This window comes from Equus caballus, chromosome X, assembly GCF_041296265.1.
Source record: "Equus caballus isolate H_3958 breed thoroughbred chromosome X, TB-T2T, whole genome shotgun sequence".
In the NCBI taxonomy this organism is placed as follows: Eukaryota; Metazoa; Chordata; class Mammalia; order Perissodactyla; family Equidae; genus Equus; species Equus caballus.
The window spans coordinates 76,182,891-76,203,190 of NC_091715.1; the positions used below are offsets into that span (position 1 = coordinate 76,182,891).

At 35.9% G+C, this 20,300-nt stretch overlaps 1 protein-coding gene across 5 annotated transcripts in view; it reads left to right on the plus strand.

Moving 5' to 3' along the window:
* LOC102149944 (transmembrane protein 182-like) overlaps positions 1-20,300 on the plus strand; it is a 143,852-nt gene that overhangs the window by 49,950 nt on the left and 73,602 nt on the right. The gene's annotated exons all lie outside the window — the stretch shown is intronic.

Genomic DNA, 20,300 nt, shown 5'->3' on the forward strand with positions numbered 1-20,300 from the left:
GATATTATTATTGATCTTTGCCACATAATGTTTAATAGCTGCATATAGTCTACCATATATTTATACCATAATTCATTAAACTGTTCCCTTATTGCTAGGAATTTAGTTTGCTTCCATTTTCTTTTGCTATGCTAAATGCTACAATAAATGTTCTTGTATATTATTTCATGCGACAAGTGCTTATTAAGTGCTTACTTTGCACAAGGAACTGTGCAAGCCATAGGTACATACTGATAAACAAATCAAGCAAGGTCACTGCTGCAGAGAATGAATAATTTAGTGAAAGGATAGACAATAAATAAGTAAATAAATAAGTGGATAACTGAAAATTGTAATGAGTCTTATAAAAAAAATGAACAGAAAGATACAGACCAAGACTGGTAGTAGAGACTACTTTAGATAAGGTGGTTGGGGAAGGCATTTTTGAGGAGATAATATTTACATCTAGATTTGAACGATGAGAAGGAGCCAGACATAGGAACAATGTGTGTGTGTGTGTGTGTGTGTTTGAAGGAGGAGTGGGGACACAGTGGTTGGTGTGTGGACAAAAGTGTTGCAAGGAGAAAGTAGCATATGTAAAGACCTTAAGGTGGTAAAGAGCCTGTATGTTTGAAAGACTCAAAGACATACTGTATGATTAGAGCTTAAGTATCTGTGGGGAGAGCAACATGAAATAACATTCACGAGGTATGCAAAAGCTAGATCAAGAGGACTTTTTTATAGGTTGTGGTGAGGGGTTTGCATTTTTTTCCTAGTGCAATGAAAAACCATTGGAGAGTTTTAATAAGAAGAGGAACATCATCTGATTTAGATTGTAAAAAGATTTCTCCTGCTACTGTGTAGTGAATTGACGGAAGATAGAGAAAAAGCAGAAAAAACTGCTAGGAAACTATTAGAGTGGTCTAGGGGAAAGGTTATGGTGGCTCAGACTAGAGAGTGGCAATGGAGAAAGAAAATAAATAGTTTTAAGATATGATGTGTAAACTATATGTGCAAATTACATTCATACACACACATACATATACGTCTTGTGAGATGTGGGGGAGGCAGAATCATGAGAGTACAAGATTTTGTGCATCTTGCTGATTATTTTGTTTTAAAAGATTTCTAGATGAAAATGTATATGTTAAAGCTCTTGACACATATCATCGAATTTGTCTCACCTAACATACGTACTAATTTATTTTCCCACAAGAAGTGAATGACATTTCCTGAAATCTTAGCATTTAAAAACATTAGTTTATGACTGTCCAAAGTTACCAAAATAATAGCAGATAGTTTATACATATATATATGAATTAATTTTCATCTCTCTTCACGCTTAGTACATGATAGTTACTCTGCCTAAAACAGTGTTCGCTCATCTCTCTGCCTTCACAAAATCTCTATATTTCTCAAGATTTGTGGTAAATCTCGTCTCCTTTCATGGAACATTATTTCCCCAATGAAATTTTAAGTTCCTTTAGGGTAGATGCCTGGTGTTATGCTTATATATCTGCTGTACAATCTAATACAATGCCGAGTTCAAATAATACTTGTTAATTAATTATTGGTTGCCTTGCTGAAATTTGGCTTCTCTGAATTCACAGTTATATTTTATCTTAGAATATTGGTTTTATGAAGAGATGAAATAAGACCTTGCAATTTATTAATGCATGTTCTTAAAGTACATACCTAGAGTAGTCCCCTATTCAACAATTATATTTTTGAGGAGCTGATATATATTGTATATTACAGAAAGCACAAAACAGTAAATAATTGAGGAGTTATGGGTAGAAACAGAAATACCACCAGATGTTGTTGGAGTGAAGGATCAGTGTAAGTTAGCATGGGCAGGGAAAGCATTATGGTGGAGGTTAAATTTTGGATGAGGATTTAGAGACATGACAAGAAAAGAGAGTAAATTATAGACAAGGAGGCCAGCAAAGCCCAGGTGGGAATGCAGAAAGGTAGAAAGAAAACTAGAAAGGCTTTCATGATTTTTTCTCAATATTTATAGTGCAAGAGAGTAATGGAGAAATTAAATAATGGAACTTGCCATATTTTTGGGATTGAAAGACAGTTTCAGTTGAAGATGAAAGGTTTGAGGGATTTTAAGTTGCAACTAAGGACCTTCCAAAATTAGCTGTGTGTTTAGATAAGGGATGTAAGGGAAGGTAGCCTTTGAAGAATATTGGTGATAATAACTAACGTTTATTGAGCACCTGCTTTGTACCAGGCATTTTTCTAAGTGTTTTACAAGTATTATTGCATAGAAACTTTACAGCATAAAGTTATCTCCACTTTATAGATGAAGAAACTGAGGCATAGAGAGGATATGTAACTTGTCCAAAGTTATACAGCTGGCATACGGTGAAGCCAAACTTCAAAACCAAGCAGTTTGATTCCTGAACCTGCCCTGGAAACAATATACAATAGCCCTCTCATGAATACGGAGTGGATAGAAGCACAAAAGGTAATAAAGTTGGCAAAGAAAAAATTTAGAAGTAAGGAAAAGAGTAAGATGTATAAATAGAGATAATACTTATAGTATAGTTATATGTGTTTGTATGTGTTTAAGACTAGTAATTATGATAATATTAAAGAGGAAAGGAATTATTTACTAATTACTTTTAAAAATCCTCATACTAGTACATATTAATAGGTAATAAAAACTTGATAGATTAAGTTTAGATGAAAACCAGAGAAGGAATTTCAGAGTTTAAAATATTGGTCACGGAGCAATTAGACGTGATGTCAACATTTAAACTTGTGACTGGGTATGTGGCTGACTAAATTGGAATGGAAAGGGTAATTGGAATTGAGGGTGGCTCTGAAGTGAGAGCGACTAAAAAGAGACTTGGAAGAAACTTGACTTCTTTTTTACTTACAAATAAACTGAGCTGATCCTACTGTATTTATTTCTTGGACATTTAGTTTCAGACACCTAATCTGACCCTGCCAAAATATCTATTTAGTGTCTAGTCTACGATTACTTTGCTTGGTTAAGCATCCTAATTGTTTTTAACTTTTTATTGACATTATGATATTTTACAACCTTGTGAAATTTCAGTTGTACACTATTATTTGTCAGTCGTGTTGTAGGTGCATCACTTCACCCTTTTTGCCCACCCCCACCCCATTTCCCCTGGTAGCCAATAATCTGTTCTCTTTGTCTACATGTTTAACTTCCACATATGAGTGGAATCATACAGAGATTGCCTTTCTCTATCTGTCTTATTTCACTTAACATAAAACCCTCAAAGTCCATCCATGTTGTTGTGAATGGGACAATTTTATCCTTTTTTATGACTGAGTAGTATTCCACGGTATATTTATGTACCATATCTTCTTTATCCAATCATCAGTTGATGGGCACTTAGGTTGCTTCCACGTCTTGGCTATTGTAAATAATGCTGCAATGAACATAGGGGTGCATGGGACTTTTGGAATTGCCGATTTCAAGTTCTTTGGATAGATACCCAGTAGTGGGATGGCTGAGTCATATGGTATTTCTATTTTTAAATTTTTGAGAAATCTCCATACTGTTTTCCATAGTGGCTGCACCAGTTTGCATTCCCACCAGCAGTGTATGAGGGTTCCTTTTTCTCCACAACCTTTCCTACATTTGTTAAGTTTTGTTTTGGTTATTTTTGCCATTCTAATGGGTAAGCATCCTAATTTTTAAATAAATAAAAGGTCTTTTTCTTACTCTTATGACTGCTACTTCCTACCTCTTTGTGGTTTACTCTAAGCAGAAAATAGTTGGAAAGTACAACTTTATAATGGCTGTTGTTTTGAGTGCAGGTCTAAGTTTTCAACTTTCAGTCTTCTTAACTTGCAATGATTTCATTTCCTGGTGTTGTCATGATTTGGTTTTAGCTTACTATTGACAGTTTGAGGGGGTCTCCTGAAGGGTTAGCCAGAATAACAACCTCTATTGACTCCATGCATGAAGTTTCCTTTCCCTAAGAAATACATTCTTAAGCATTTTTTAGTTATAGTGAAAAGAAGACAGTCTACTATTTCTTTCCAAAAGGACTCATCAAATACTTTGAGCAAACATTTGGAGGTGTTCCAAAAAATTTATTTTTGTGCTTTACATGAAAGATTATGGTGGTATTGAGACTGAGGTTTCCACCTCTATACTATTCACTTTGGCACACATCAGTGCATTTAAAATCAAAATGGATAATTACAATGCATTCCAGGGGAAATATTTTTTGTCATTTTCATTCCTCTGATGCCACTTCCAAAAGCCCAGGACCATAAGTTCTGAAGTAAAATCCCTGTTTAATTTGAATCAAAATTCCTATAAGAAATCACTTTACAGAGGGGCTGGGACTGGGATACTATGGCACTATTATTATAAGTTGGAAGTATGGTGGACAATTTATCTAAACAGTCAGCTGATTTGGCTCAAATGATCAAGATTGTAGCTCCACTAAATGTTCAGCATTTTCTGCTATTTCAATTTGAGGTTTTTGCCTTTAGGACAGCTGTTGTGTTGAACAACTAGCCTCCCTTTCTTCATTTCATAGGTTCTCAAAACCTCTGGGATGCTAACTCATCTGGTAGTTTCCTCTGAAGTGATATTGGCATTGAGGGTGAGAATTACTAACAAGTCCAACTGTCTTAACTTTTATTTCAATGTTAATCATGCCTTCAATCTGACTAGCATATGAACAATATTACTAAGGCAAGAATATATATATATAGATAGTGGGATGGTTTGCTAAGTCTACAATTCTTCAGAGAAAGGAACAATGTTATAAAAGGAATAACTGACGTGCAGTTACATCTTTTTTGAAAAAAAAAATTGTGAATGGGATAGGGGAAAATGAGAGTAAAATACACCATGAGTCTAAACCAAAGGAATCACAATTATGGACCTTTTGATTTTTGACCAAAATAAGAAGTCACTAGATAATTATAGTGTCTATAGAATAATTTTCTTTCCTTTGATGTAAATTGTCCAGAGGAACCACATATGAGAGGGTGCTGAAAGTCAGTATTTCATTTCTTTGTTGTTAATGTCTATAATAGGCAACAAGTTGCAAGGGAGAATGAGTGTCTAGTAGTCACTCATTTGCATTCCCATCATTAAAAAATTATGTGAAATGAATTTAGTTTCCAAGGAGAGTTTCAATTGTGTTCTTCTACAATTATGCACTTTTCTCTCTTCAGAAGGTAAAGGACTATATCACTTGAACCAAGACTAAGTTGAATTTATAGCAAAATCTCATTAATTTAAACTAATTTGGGAAAAATGCAAGCCTGAGTGGCAGGATGTGTTTTTTAAAGAGGTAGCGTTATTTATACACAATACATTAGTGGGGCGATACAGCATTACCAAGCAGGAAAGCTACTTCAATGAATAGATAAACATGTAATTGCAATGCCAGTTATTTGTCAGAAAATGTGGGCTTAACTAATTTTGTTCTCTCAAGGAAGCTAAAGATACCTTAGTATACTGTGAGATTTACTTAATAAAGCCATTTCTACACATACGGCATAGGAAAAGAGAAATCTCTATGTTGATTTTTCACCTGCCTGACCAACATTGCTTATCCGTTGTTTTGCATTCAGTTCTTGCTCTCCACTGTACTTTTGGCCTTGATATTTTTAAAGCACCTTGCTTTCTGAGTCTGTCTTCAATTAGACACCTGATTTCAGACCCATATTGTTCTGTGCTTACAGTTTTATCTCAGACTGGCCATTCTTGCTACTGGTTCTGGCTCCTGGGGTCATAACATAGGCAAAGCCTACATAAAACTATTTTTTTACCTTTGTTAACTAACTTAGGGGCTTTATCATAAATTCTAAATTAGCTGAGTCTAAATGAATATTTTACTCTATTTCCAAATAAGATGAAATCATCTAGACTGGACCTTTTGCTTATGGGGAGTAGTTAACCATTTAAGAAAACTTTCTGGACCAAAAATATGCTTTCCCACATCGGTTTACTGCTATTCACCTAAAGGGATTTTACTCCTTTAGTATATCATGTTGTAGCCCATTAAAAGTGACAACTGGAGTGATGTCAGCAGCATGGCAGAGTGAGTTGTTCCCTTTGTCTCTCCCCCTAAGTTACAACTAGTCAGACATCCATTCACCAACAAAGGAGTCCCAGCACAGCACACCAGAATGCCTGAGTGATCCATGCATCTATACGTCTGAAGGTGGGTGGACTGGATCTCTGGGAGGCATTGAAACTAGGGGAGCAGCTCTCTCCCCCTCTTCCAGAGGTGGTGATCTAAAATGTGGATTCTCATACCAGCGTGCATGCCAGTGACCACAGGCTGCGAGGGCAAACATGGCACTTGCGGTTTGGCCTCTGTCCCCCATGGAGTGGTGGGTGACACACACATCCTGAAGCTTCAGGACACAGCATGAAGCCGGTGACCCAGCTCTCTCCCCCTCCCATAGTAGTGGTGCTAGTTTTTCCAGCAATGGGGACAGCATCCAAACTGTGAATTTCCTTGGTAGGGGGAGGTGCCCTGACCTGAGGTTTCAGAGGACAACTGCACACACCAGCAACCAGAGGCTTTACAAGCAGCAATGACACTCACTCATGGCTTAGCCCCTGCCCTCACAGTAGTGGCAGATAGTGACTACATCCTGAAGCTTCAAGACACAGAGTGGTGCTGGCAACTCAGCCCCTCTTTCTTCCCCTGGCAGTGGCACTGGTCTTTCCACCAGTGGGGAGAGCAACCAAAATGCAAATTTCTCCAGCAGTAGCAGGATGTCCTGACCCGAGGTCTCAAAAAACACACTGGCATGTGCCAGTGACCAGAGGCTGCAGGACTAGCAACAACACTTGTGACTTAGCCCCTGCCCCTCCCAAGCAGTGGCAGGTGGTGCTTGTGAACTGAGTCTTCAGGAACCACAACAGAACCCATGATCAAGCCCCTGTGATGGCACCCCTGACACCAGCTCAACCAACAGTGGGGGCTGTATACAAGAACCCAGGCCCCTGGCAGCAACAGTGACATCCATGAACCAGGACCTCTACCAGTGGTACTGCCATTGCCCCCACATTACCCAGGAGCATCAGCACTGGTTGTCCTTGGGGCAGTGGTACCCAAGGCTATGGAGAGCCTGCAGAGAGCCGGTGGAGGAAGACTAGATCCAGGTGACCCAAGAAGCAGCAGAAGTGCTCACAGCATGGTGACCCCAGTAGTGACACCTGAGACTGTAGCAATATTGTAAGTAGCAAGGCATCAGCAACCTCAGAGGCACAAGCAGCACAAGGAGGGCCCTCATGATGCATCTAGCAGAGGCAGTGGAGGGAGGAAAGGGTAGGCTCTCAAATAAAACCAGAAGCAGCTAAGAACCAAAGTAAACAAAGCCATACACAAATAAGAAAGCTGGTTACTACCACAAATGTGCTGGCAGAAGATCAATTCATCAGGCACTCTGAAGAACCACAGTAACCTGGCAGAACAGGAAGAGAATGCCAACTCTACAAAAACAAACTCGAAGTCACAAAAGATTACATTCTAACTGACAGAAAATTCAAAATAGCTGTCATGAAGAAACTCAACGAGTTACAAGTAAACTCAGAAAACAGTTCAATGAGCTCAGGAATAAAATTAATGAACAGAAGGAGTACTTCACCAAAGAGATTGAAACACTAAACAAAAAAAAAAACCCTAGAAATTCTTGAGACAAAGAACACAATTAATGACATGAAAAATAAAGTAGAATGAATTAAAAATAAAGCAGACCATATGGAAAAGAGAATTAGTGAGCTTGAAGATAGAAGTCTAGAAAAGATTCAGGTGGAAAGGAGAGAAAACTAAGATTTTTAAAAAATGAAGAAATTCTACAAGAAATAGCCAACTCAATTAGGAAAAGTAACATAAGGGCAATAGGTGTCCCAGAAGGAGAAGAGTGGGAGAAAGGAGCAGAGCAGTTATTCAAAGAAATCATAGCTGAGAACCTCCCAGACCTAGGGAAAGAACTGCAAGTACATGAAGTTAATAGAACTCCTAATTACCTCTATGTAAAAAGACCTACTCCAAAGCATATAATATTAAAACTATCTAAAGTCAATGACAAAGAAAGAATATTACAGGCAGCAAGACAGAGGAAAATAACCTACAAAGGAACCTTTATCACTCTTTCAGCAGATTTCTCAGCAGAAACCTGACAGGCTAGGAGAAAGTGGAATGATATGTTCAAAATACTGAAAGACAAAAACTATCAGTGAAGAATACTCTATCCAGAAAAATTATCCTTCAGATAAGATAGAGAAATAAAAGCTTTCCCAGACAAACAAAAGCTTATGGAGTTCATCACCACTAGGCCTCCTTTACAAGAAATGTTCAAAGGAGCCCTTGTACCTGAAACAAAGAGGTAAAGATTTACAAAGCTTTGAGCAAGGTGATAAGCAGACAGAATCAGAAAATTGTAACTCTCTATCAGAATAAGTTAGCAAACAATTAGAACAAAGGATAAAGGGAAAGAAATCATCAAAAATAACTAGAAAACACTTCAATTTAGTCACAATCTTACAACACAAGAAAGAATAGTTTGTGATAGCAAAAACATAGAAGGGGAAGAGGAAAAGGACAGAACCTACATAGGCTAATGGAGATAGGAGACTGTCAGAAAAAACAATATGTCAGGGGCCGTCCTGGTGGCACAATGGTTAAATGTGCACATTCCACTTCGGTGGCCCGGGGTTCACAGGTTCATATCCGGGGTGCAGACATGACACCACTTTGCAAGCCATGCTGTGGTAGGCGCCCCATATATAAAGTAGAGGAAGATGGGCACAGGTGATAGCTCAGGGCCAGTCTTGCTCAGCAAAAAGAGGAGGATTGGCAGCAGTTAGCTCAGGGCTAATCTTCCTCATAAAAGGAAACACTATCTCATTTATGAGATATTTTATACAAACCTCATGTTAACCACAAATAAAATATCAGAGCAGACTCACAAACCATAAATAAAGAAAAAAACGGAGAAAAACATCACAGAAAACCACCACACTGAAATGTCAGACAGAAATACAAGGGGAAAGAAATAATGGAAATGTACAACAACCAGAAAAAGCAATAACATGGTAGTGTTAAGCATCCATATATCAAAAATTACTCTAAATGGGCATGGACTGAATTCACAGTCAAAAGTCAGAGAGTGGCTGGATGGATTAAACAACAAGATCAAACAATATGCTGCCTCCAGGAGACTTATCTCAGCTCTAAAGACAAACAAAGGCTCACAGTGAAAGGATAGAATATGATACTCTAAGCAAATGGCAACTAAAATAAAGCAAGTGTAGCTATATTATATCACACAAAATAGATCATAATTCAAAAAAAGATAACAAAGGACCAAGATGGACATTATATAATGATAAAATGGACATTCTACCAAGAAGACATTGCAGTTATTAGTATATATGCACCTAACACAGATGCAAAAAATATATATAATGCAACTATTACAGACCTGAAGGGAGAAATTGTCAGTAACATAATAACAGCAGGGGACTTTAAAATCACACTTACGGGGGGCCAACCCCGTGGCTGAGTGGTTAAGTTCGTAGGCTCTGCTACAGCGGCTCAGGGTTTCTCTGGTTTGGATCCTGGGTGCAGACATGGCACCATTTGTCAGGCCACGTTGAGGTGGTGTCCCACGTATTATAACTGGAAGGACCCACCACTATAATATACAACCATATACTGGGGGGATTTGGGGAGAAAAAGGAGAAAGAAAAAAGAAAAAAGATTGGCAACAGTTGTTAGTTCAGGTGCCAATCTTTAAAATAATAAAATAAAAAAAATAAAACCACACTTACATCAATGGATAAATCATTCAGACAGAATGTCAACAAGGAAACAGTAGCCTTAAATGAAACACTAGACCAGATGGACTTAATAGATACATATTGAATATTCCATCCAAAAGCAGCATAATACACATTCTTCTCAAGTGCATATATGGAACATTATCAAAAGAAGATCATATATTGGCAAACAAAATAAGCCTCAATAAATTTAAGATTGAAATCATACCAAGTGTATTTTCTAACCATGGTTGTGTGAAACTAGAAATCAACTACAAGAAGAAAGCTGGAAAAGTCACAAGTATGTGGATACTAAACAACATGCCACTGAACAACTATTAGATGAATAAAGAAATCGAAGGAGAAATCAAAAGATACCTGGAGACAAGTGAAAATGAAAGCACTACATACCAAAACTTATGGGATGCAGTGAAAGCAGTAGTAAGAAGGAAGTGTATAGTAACAAAGGCATACCTCTAAAAGCAAGAAAAATCTCAAATAAACAATCTAAAATTGCACTCAAAATAACTAGAAAAAGAAGAACAAACAAAGGCAAAAGTCAGTAGAAGGAAGGAAATAATAAACATCAGAGCAGAAATAAACAAAATAGAGAATAAAAAACTGTAGAAAGGATCAGTGAAACTAAGAGCTGGTTCTTTGAGAAGACAGAAAAAAATGACAAACCCTTAGCCAGACTCATTAAGACAAAAAGAGAGAAGACTTAAATAAATAAAATCAGAAATTAAAGAGGAGAAATTACAACAAACACCACAGAAATATAAAATATTATAACAGAATACTACCAAGGCCGTATATCAACAAATTGGATAACCTAGGAGAAGTGGATAAATTCCTAGAATCACACAACCTCCCAAAACTGAAACAAGAAAAAATGGAGAATCTGGATAGACCAATCACAGGTAAAGAGATTGAAATGCTAATCAAAAGCCTCCCAAAAGAGAAAAGCCCAGGACCAGATGGCTTCTCTGGTGAATTCTACCAAACATTCAAAGAAGATTTAATACCTATCCTTCTCAAACCCTTCCAGAAAATTGAAGAGGAGAGAATGCTAACTCATTTTATGAGGCAAACATTACCCTGATACCAAAACCAGACATGGACAACACAAAAAGGAAAATTAACAGGCCAATATTACTGTTGAACATCAATCTAAAAATCCTCAACAGAATACTAGCAAATTAAATATGACAATGCATTAAAAGTACCATAAACCATGATCAAGTGAGATTTACTCCATTGATGCAGGGATGGTTCAACATTCACAAATCAATCAATATGATATACCACATTGACAAAATGAAGAATAAAAATCACATGATCAACCTAATAGATACAGCGAAAGCAATTGACAAGATTCAACATCAATGTATGATAAAAAACTCTCAACAAAATGGATATAGAAGAAAATTACCTTAACATAATAAAGGCCATATATGACAAACTCACATCCAACATCGTACTCAATGGTGAAAAACTGAAAGCTATTCCTCTGAGAACAGGAACATGACAAGGATGCCCACTTTCTCCACTCTTATTCCACATAGTACCGGAAGTTTCAACCAGATCAATTAAGCAAGAAAATGAAATAAAAGGGATCCTAATTGGAAAGGAAGAAGTAAAACTCTCACTATTTGCAGATGACATGATTCTATGTATATAAAACTCTAAAGAATGCACCAGAAAAATACTACAAATAATTAACAGATAGAGTAAAATTACAGGGTAAAAAATCAACATACAAATATTAGTTGGATTTCTATACATTAATAATGAACTAGCAGAAAGAGAAATCGAGAATACAAGCCCATTTACAATCACAGCAAAAAGATTTGAATGTCTAGGAATAAATTTTACCAAGGAGGTGAAAGACCTATACATTGAAAACTATAAGACATTATTAAAAGAAATTGAAGAAGACACAAGGAAATGGAAGGATATTCTGTGCTCATGGATTAGAAGAATAAACATAATTAAAAAGTCCCATATTACCCAAATCAATCTACATATTCAATGCAATCCAAATCAGAATCCCAATGATATTCCTCATGGAAATAGAACAGAGTCTTGAAATTTATATGCAACAACAAGTTATGAGAAAAAAGAACAAAGCTGGAAGTATCACACTAGCAGACTCTAAAATATACTACAAGCCTACAGTAATCAAAACAGCATGTCAGTGGCACAAAAACAGACAAATGGATCAATGGAACTGAACTCAGAGCCCACAAATAAAATAATGCATCTATGGACAGCTAATCTTTGATGAAGTAGTCTGGAACATACAATGGAGAAAGGAGTCTCTTCAACGAATAGTGCTATGGAAAGTGGACAGCCACATGCACAAGAATAAAAGTAGACTATTATCTTACACCATACACAAGTTAACTCAAAATGGATTAGATACTTGAATGTAAGACCTGAAACCATAAAACTTCTAGAAGAAAACATAGACAGTACGTTCTTTAACATTAGTCTTAACAGTATCTTTTTTAATACCGCGTCTATTCAAGCAAGGGAGACAAAAGAAAAGAATAAACAAATAGGACTACATTAGACTAAAAACCTTCTGCACAGCAAAGGAAACTGTCAACAAAAAGAAAAGACAACCCACCAACTGGGAGAAAGTATTTGCAATTAGTAGATCCAACAAAGGCTTAATTTCCAAAACATATAAAGAACTCATGCATGTCAACAACAAAAATTCAACAATTGGATCAAAAAATGGGCACAGGATATGAACATTTTTCCAAAAAAGGTGTACTGATGGACAACAGGCACATGAAATTTTTGATATTCAGCATCAGTAATTATTTGGGAAATGCAAATCAAAACTACATTGAGATATCAACTTATGCATATCTGAATGGCTATAATTAACAAGACAATAAATAACAAGTGTTATTTTATGGTTAAGTAGTATTCCATTGTGTATACCACGTCTTCTTTATCCATTCATTTGTTTATGGACCTTGAGGCTATTATGCTAAGCAAAATAAGCCAGAGAAAGAGAAAGACTGTATGATTCCACTCATATGTGGAAGACAAACAAACAAACGCACAGATAAGAAAAATAGATTGATGGTTACCAGAACAGAAGGAGAGGGGGTTGAGCAAATGGAGTAAAGGAGCCTATATGTATGGTGACAGACAAAATCTGGACTATTGGGAGTGAACACGATGCAGTCTACAGAGAATGTGAAATGTAATAATATAGGCCAATATGACCTCAATAAAATAAATAAAGCAAAAAAATGTGCAAGTTATGTGTGATACATGTATTTGTGTATGTGGAAAAAATAAAAAAATAAAAGTGACAACCTACCATGAAAAGTCGTATTTTAGATTATCATTTATATTTATGTTTATCACAAAAAAACTGGAGAGCAGGTTTTGATAAGGGTAAGAGAATATTAATTCAATGTCAGTATCACAAATGACATATAAGTAATATTTTTACCATTTTTTGGAACAGCAGACTGAGTCCATGTTTTTCATTCAGGTTTTTACCCTATATATCTATCATTAAAATGTAATAAAGGAAATATAGAAGATTCCTCTCGGTTTTATTTGTTTCTCCTTTTCTAGACCACTAAATTTTATCATGCCCAAGAGTTCATCCTTAGATAGGCCTCTTTTCTAGGTAGACTCACCACTCACTTCCTTCATGATCTCATTCTGTCTCATGAATTTAAAGATCATCTCTATGCTGAAGACTCAGAGATTTATACATCTTGGTACGATCACCCTCTTGATCTGCAGACTCATATATTCAGCTGCCTGTTTGTTTGACACTTTTACACAATAACCTACTGAAATCACATCACTCCTCTTTTCAAACATTTAAATGGCTTCCAATTTTACTCAGAGAAAAGGAGCTAATGTCCTTAGAATAAACTACAAGACCCTGCATAATCTGCCACCCTAATGCCTTTCCCCTCATTACCTTTTTAACCTTGTTTCGTACAACTACCCCTTGCTCACTCAGCTCCAGCTATAGTGGCCTCCTTGTTGTTGCTTGAACACAACAGACAGGCTCCTACTTTAGGGTCTTTGCACTGGCTGTATCCTCTGCCTAGAATACTCTTCCCAGTACTCTGAGGAAATACTTCATCATCTCTAAATCTTTTTCTCAAATGTAGCCTTCAAACCTGACCAACTTTTTAAAATTGCAGTGTTCCCCATCACCACCCATGACTACCAATAACTTATATTCTACCCTACTTTTTCTTTATTACATAGCACTTGTCATCTTCTAGTATACTATATAAATGATTTATTTTGTTTATTTTTTATTGTTTGCCTCCTCCTGCTAGAACATTGGCTCTATGAGGGCAAGGATATTAGTTCATTTTTTTCCACTGTTATATTCCAAGCACCTGGATTAGTGCCTGGCACAATAAATATTTGTGAATGAATAAATGTATTGACCAAATTAGCAGATCTACTGGGATTTAAGATAAGAGTTTACCCCAAATCCTATCAATAAACGGAAGTATAAACAAAGAACTTAGTTGAATTTCAACATAATTTACCTTTCAAGATGTTACAGGCTACTGTGGGCACCTCCTAAATTTAAGAACTAGGTAGGTAAACTGGAGTACATCCAGAAAGGAACAACTGGGATGGTAAAGTTGGCTCAAAACCATGTTACTAAAAGAATACTAGATCTATATCCTATAATAGAGGAGGAAAAAGTCTAGACAAAATGTTAATTGACTTGCCAAGGTTATGATTCTTGTTTTAAAGCCATCACAAGGACAAAGGAATGGATTTGTTCTATTTTTTGTGAAGTGGTATTCCCCAAAATGTGTTCCAAGGAACCATAGTTCCAAAATATGCTAATATGTATCTCTAGAATAAAAGGATCCCATAGTCAATTAAGTTTGAGAAATGCTAGCTTAAACAAAGTTAAGTTGGTATCTTTACCATATGATTTCACAGAGGCTTTAATATACTGATTATTTTCAATTACCAAAGTTGGGGTGAAGAATATAGCACAGTATAAATATATTAAACTGCAAGACTTCTCATTTTTTTCCCCAAAGCATCTCATAAGCCTACTATTCTGCAGAATACCCGTTAGATGTAGAGGTCAAACGTAAGACACATATGTGGGAATTATAAGGAGGCTGATTTCACACAAGTTAAGGAAGAATATCCTGTTAAAAATGTAAAACAGCAGACTGTTCTCTTTTTTGAGATAGTGAACTCCGCCAGTGAAAGTGTTTAAACAGATTAAATGGCAGCTTGTTAGGGATAATGTGGAGGGGGTTGTTGCATCAAACAGAAGATTGGGTACTCAGAGGTGATTTTTAACTGTGAATTTTTATTATTATATAATTATAAGACTGGATGGGATTGCCACTAAGACCCTATTGGCCATATCTAAAAAGAGCAGCACTCACATTATCAGCTACAGCGAGAGTCAATTTATTCATTCTCATTGATTGTCTCCTTCTAATGGAAAGGAGAATAACAAAAAAAATATGGAAACGAAAAATGGTATTAAGGACCTGTTTTCTTTAACCTGCATGATAGGGTGCTTCAGAAAATTCTTAAACAGGGCAACATTAATTAACTAGAACCTCACTACCTGTTAAATCCTAGCTAACAGAAGTGTTTTCTTTTTACCTTTTCTTTCTTTTCCTTTCCTCTCTTTTCCTTTTTCCTTCCTTGCCTCCCTCTTTCCTTCCCTTTCTTCATTCTTTCCTTCATTTTTATTTTTTCTATACTTGACTTTCAGCAAAAAGTGAAAACAAACTCAAACCATATCAGGACAATAATGCTGATTGACATAAAGCAACTTCTAATGTACTAGAACTGATATCCTATAGCTTCTATACCTCAGTATTTGGGGCTAAATTTTGAAAATTTGTAAGTTTAAAGATAACTTCAGTTTCCACAAGATGCTTACTTAAATAGAGCAAAATTCAATTAATCTACTTACTAAAGCAGGGTGAAAACAATTAATTTCTTATAATGATAAAAGAATAAATAGGCCTTGTGGAAAAGGTAGGTACATTTTTTACTGAGTAATGCTTATCAATTTTTTTTTCCACTAAAGTACACCTAAAGGCAGAGGGAAGTAAATAATTTTTCTGGAAGTTCTGACAGCTTAACTTGAAGCAGACTGCTATTAGCATAAATGTCTTTGAATTCCAGTATCTTTTCTTTAAAATTTATGGAAATTTTCATTCTAATCCATATTACTGAAAAAATTAAATTTTCAAATAAGGAAGATTTTTCATATTTATATCACTGTTTCAGAGATCTCTAGCATAGCACTGCATAGCCAGGTTTCTTTAAAGAAAAAATACAATTTCTTCCATTTGAGGTGCACAACACTTTTGCTTTCAACAGGGTTAATGAATCACTTGTCCAGGATGTAATAAAAAAGGATTCTGTTATGGGTAGGAAATTAGATTCTATCAGCTTTAAAAACTACAGATTCTCAGATTCCACCCCAGCCTACGAAATTAATATTTCTATAAACTATGATCTGGAGATCTCTATTTTAAACAAGATTCCCAGGTGATTCTGATGTTTGTCCAGGTTTGAGAACCACTGTACTAGATAACTTCTAAGCTTCCTTCCAAATCTATCATGGTATGATTTTATACAGATTCTCAATAACAAATCTGAAATAGATAAGTGATCAGAATTTCCAGCCCCCATGGGTTATGATTAATTGAAGTTTCAACATACAAAATGGTCTTTATGAAGTCATTTTATAGTTTTAAAGACTTTTAAACTTTAATAATAGGATGCAGACATAACAGAAACAATCTGAAAATGACATTTAAAGGCAAATTGAATTTTCTTTTTGCAGCTGATACAGATCTCAGTTGTGTGACTACAGAACATTGTTTATTACCACTTATCAGCAGATAGGAAATAAAAATTTTATTTGGTAAATTGTCTAATGTGGTTTACCTAACACTTTAATCAATTAGATTTTTTAATTATTTACTTTTTTATCATAGCTATAACAAACATTACTTGTTACTGATGTTTAAAGTGTACAAGAACTTCTTAAGTTTCTTAACTATGATTTTGTCTATGTTCTCTCAGATCTTTATTTTGGATTCTAATGTAGATAGTTTTTTCTATGGGAGATTCTACTGGCATTAAAGGAAACAGTACATTAGAGAGAGCTGAATTTTAAAGATTTTGTTTTTCCTTTTTCTCCCCAAAGCCCACCGGTACATATTGTATATTTTTAGTTGTGAGGCCTTCTAGTTGTGGCATGTGGGATGCCACCTCAGCATAGCCTGATGAGCAGTGCCATGTCCACGCTCAGGATTCGAACCAGTGAAACCCTGGGCCACCGAGGATGGAGCATGCGAACTTAACCACTTGGCCACGGAGCCAGCCCCCAGGGAGCTGAATTTTAGAGATCTGAGTATAGAATTTTGAATGTGGATAGCACATGGATGCAAAATCTGTCGTTAATCTTTTACATTAAGTGTCTTTGAAATAACTGGTTTGGTTATTTCTTGGTCTAATATCAAGTATCAAAGGGTCACAATCATTTTGATTTCTGATTTTTATGATTTTTGGGCTATAATTTTTAAAATACTGAGCTGAATTTAACTTTTCTTTCTTTCTCTTAGGAAACCCCTTAAGAAAACAATACTTGACCTCTGCTTCAGTTATCTGGATTACTGTTGTAGCAGATGTTTTGTTGATTATTTCTTAGCATGGCTCATTACGACTGATTGGTTCTGCCCGAGATTAAACTGACCGTGGTACAAAGTTATTTCCTCATGTTAATAAATTACTAATTATAGGCTACTTTGTTCCTTAGCTGTTGCATGGGCATGTCTTAACTTTCAAGGGGGATAATACAAAGTGGTTTTGTAGTAGCAAAGAGACATCAGGCTCAACTCCAAAGACCACAAGGATAAGTGGAAATTTATAGCCAAGGAGCATGTTGGGGGACAGTGAATGAAAAATTATACATAGAAAACATCTGGTGTATGGGGGGATTCTGGCTACTCTGACCTAACAGGATTCTTGCTGAAAGCATGTCAGGGTGATCAGACACCCTGGGGGGTGGTGGAGGAAGAGGAACCTCATCAGATATCAAGAATGATCAGATATCGAGGGTGGGGGATTTTGACTACACTGACTTAGCAAGGTTCTTGCTGAAATTGGACAATGTAGAGATAAACAAAGAAAGCCCCCAAATCAGGGCCTCATTAAGAAGATAGTTTGGAGAAACTTGTCTAAAGTTTGTTCAAGGAGACACTTTTTGTCAGTCTCCTGTCTTGTTCAAGGAAAGAAGAGACATTACTTTTTCCTTTGAACAATATACATCTATTTCTTGTTTGGTTGCCTTTTGTTCGTTAAGGATGACTTGAACCATCTTTTGGGACTTGGTAGTAGAGGATACTTGCTGGATGATGTGAGCAGTCAAGCATTTAATACATGGAATTACTATGAAAATAAAATAAAAACAAACACTAACGGTGGGAAACACAATTTCTCAGTCCAGAGGGTAGCCAACTGAGAAGATTTCTAGACTTCAGCTCAAAGCATACATAGATGGTGGACTGAGGATAGTGAAATAAGGATTGTGGCAATCTGAAAAATTTCCTGGCTTGGAGTGTGACCGTCTTTGGTGATAGCATTAGGTTTTCTGGTGAATTTTCTCAATGGAAAACACAGTAGCAGGCACAAAGTTTGCCCATGCATGATCTTTGTGATTTCTTTGAAATGTATGTCATGTTATCCAGCTTTGATTTGCAGGGCTTTGAGAAAAAGGCAATTTTAGTTCTCAGTGATGCCAAGTCAGGTGGGTGGGTGAGAAATTGAAAACATTAATTTGAAGATTTGTAGCCAGATACTCAAGGAAAGTAGACTTGAAAATCCATATGGGTACTATTGTTTTACACTGAAATAAAATTCCTCTTTTACAGTCAGTCCCCTTGATTCTTGTTTATGAAAAAGTCTGGCCTCATTAGATGTGGCCTGATTATTTGCATAAGTGCAACAAAAATGGTAATTGACCACATAGGCATTTTTGAGTTGCTTTGCTGGGATTTTTTTTAAGCAATCTCAGATCAAACTTTTAATAGCCTTTTGAGGCTAGGAAGTCAAACAAGGAACTCACTGCCATGTTTTGCCTGCAATACCTATAGATTTGGATGAATTCCTGTCTTCTCAATGTTCCCAAAGTATCCCAAGGTTCTTGGGCCTTCCAGGAAGTGACCTTTGTCACTCATTTGTAAGGCTAGGAACTCTATAAACCAGTTTCTCAAATGGGGCTTTGTAAGCACTGGCTCCATAAAGTCAACCTTAGTTCCTTAAAACTGCCTAGTCATATTTGAAAATAAGACATGTCAGTTAAAGCCTCAATTATGCAACCAATGGGTTATGCAATTGTGTCCTGCTATAAGGAGAACAGATTCTTTTTGAACTTATGCAAATAATGATGTTTCCATGAAAACAAGAATACTCAATAAGAGTTTCCAAATTCTAGAGGGATCAGGCAAGAAGAAAAGATAAATGTTTCACTTTTGTTTATAAGCATTTTTAGGAAAGCATTGGAGTAAAATGAAAAGTATCTGTGGATGACAAAATAAAGAACTTAAAATGGTCATGGTCAAAGATATGAGCATTCATTTGACAAGGGACTTTTATTATTTCTCTGACATACAGCAAGAAAAAATAACAAAATTATGACTGATAGCATGACACCAGGGAATATGGACAGCAAGGGGATTGATAAATTTCTAGGAACTCCATACAATTTACGAAATATCTATATTAATAATATTTATCCATACAAATGTAACATAAGGAAATTTAAGTTCCTCTTCTTACTTAACAATATTTTTATCCAATTTATTATTTCAGATAAACAATTATTTTTGAAATTTCTCTTTATGAGGTAAAGAAAAAATCTTCTGATTTTCCAGGGGCACTCTGGGAAGTTTCAAGGTCAGTTTGAGCACAAGAATATTTCATTTTGCATTTGAATTTATGAGGCAAATTGTCAAAAATGTAAAGAAACTTTATCTCTTTTAAAAGCAAGAAGTCTCAGTTCTCTTAAACGATTAAGGACATGATATAAAGCACAGAAATTATCATGATAAGAGAAAGAATCTTGGTTTCCTAGGCAGATTTCTCAAAAGGTAAAGGAAAACCTTTTACAGTCTCTCATTAAAAGCTGGCCAATAATCCAAGAAAACTGTTGTTTTAACAAAGAGAAAACCAAATTCTAATTTTGCATCAGTGTACTTTCCATATTAAGGCTCATATTTTTTAAACTTATAAATCTGCTGAAATCTTAGCTTGACTGCATGAGATAGGATCTCTTTTCTGCAAACTTTTTTATAACTTTCTTATATCCATTCAATCTTTTGTCCTATGCTTTTCTTCTTTCTCATTCTGGAGTGAGTCAGGTTACTATAGGACAAAGTCACTCTCTTTTTCCCTTAAAAACATATCCCTCATACCATGTATATTTTTACTTATCAAAAACATATCCTACTTTCCT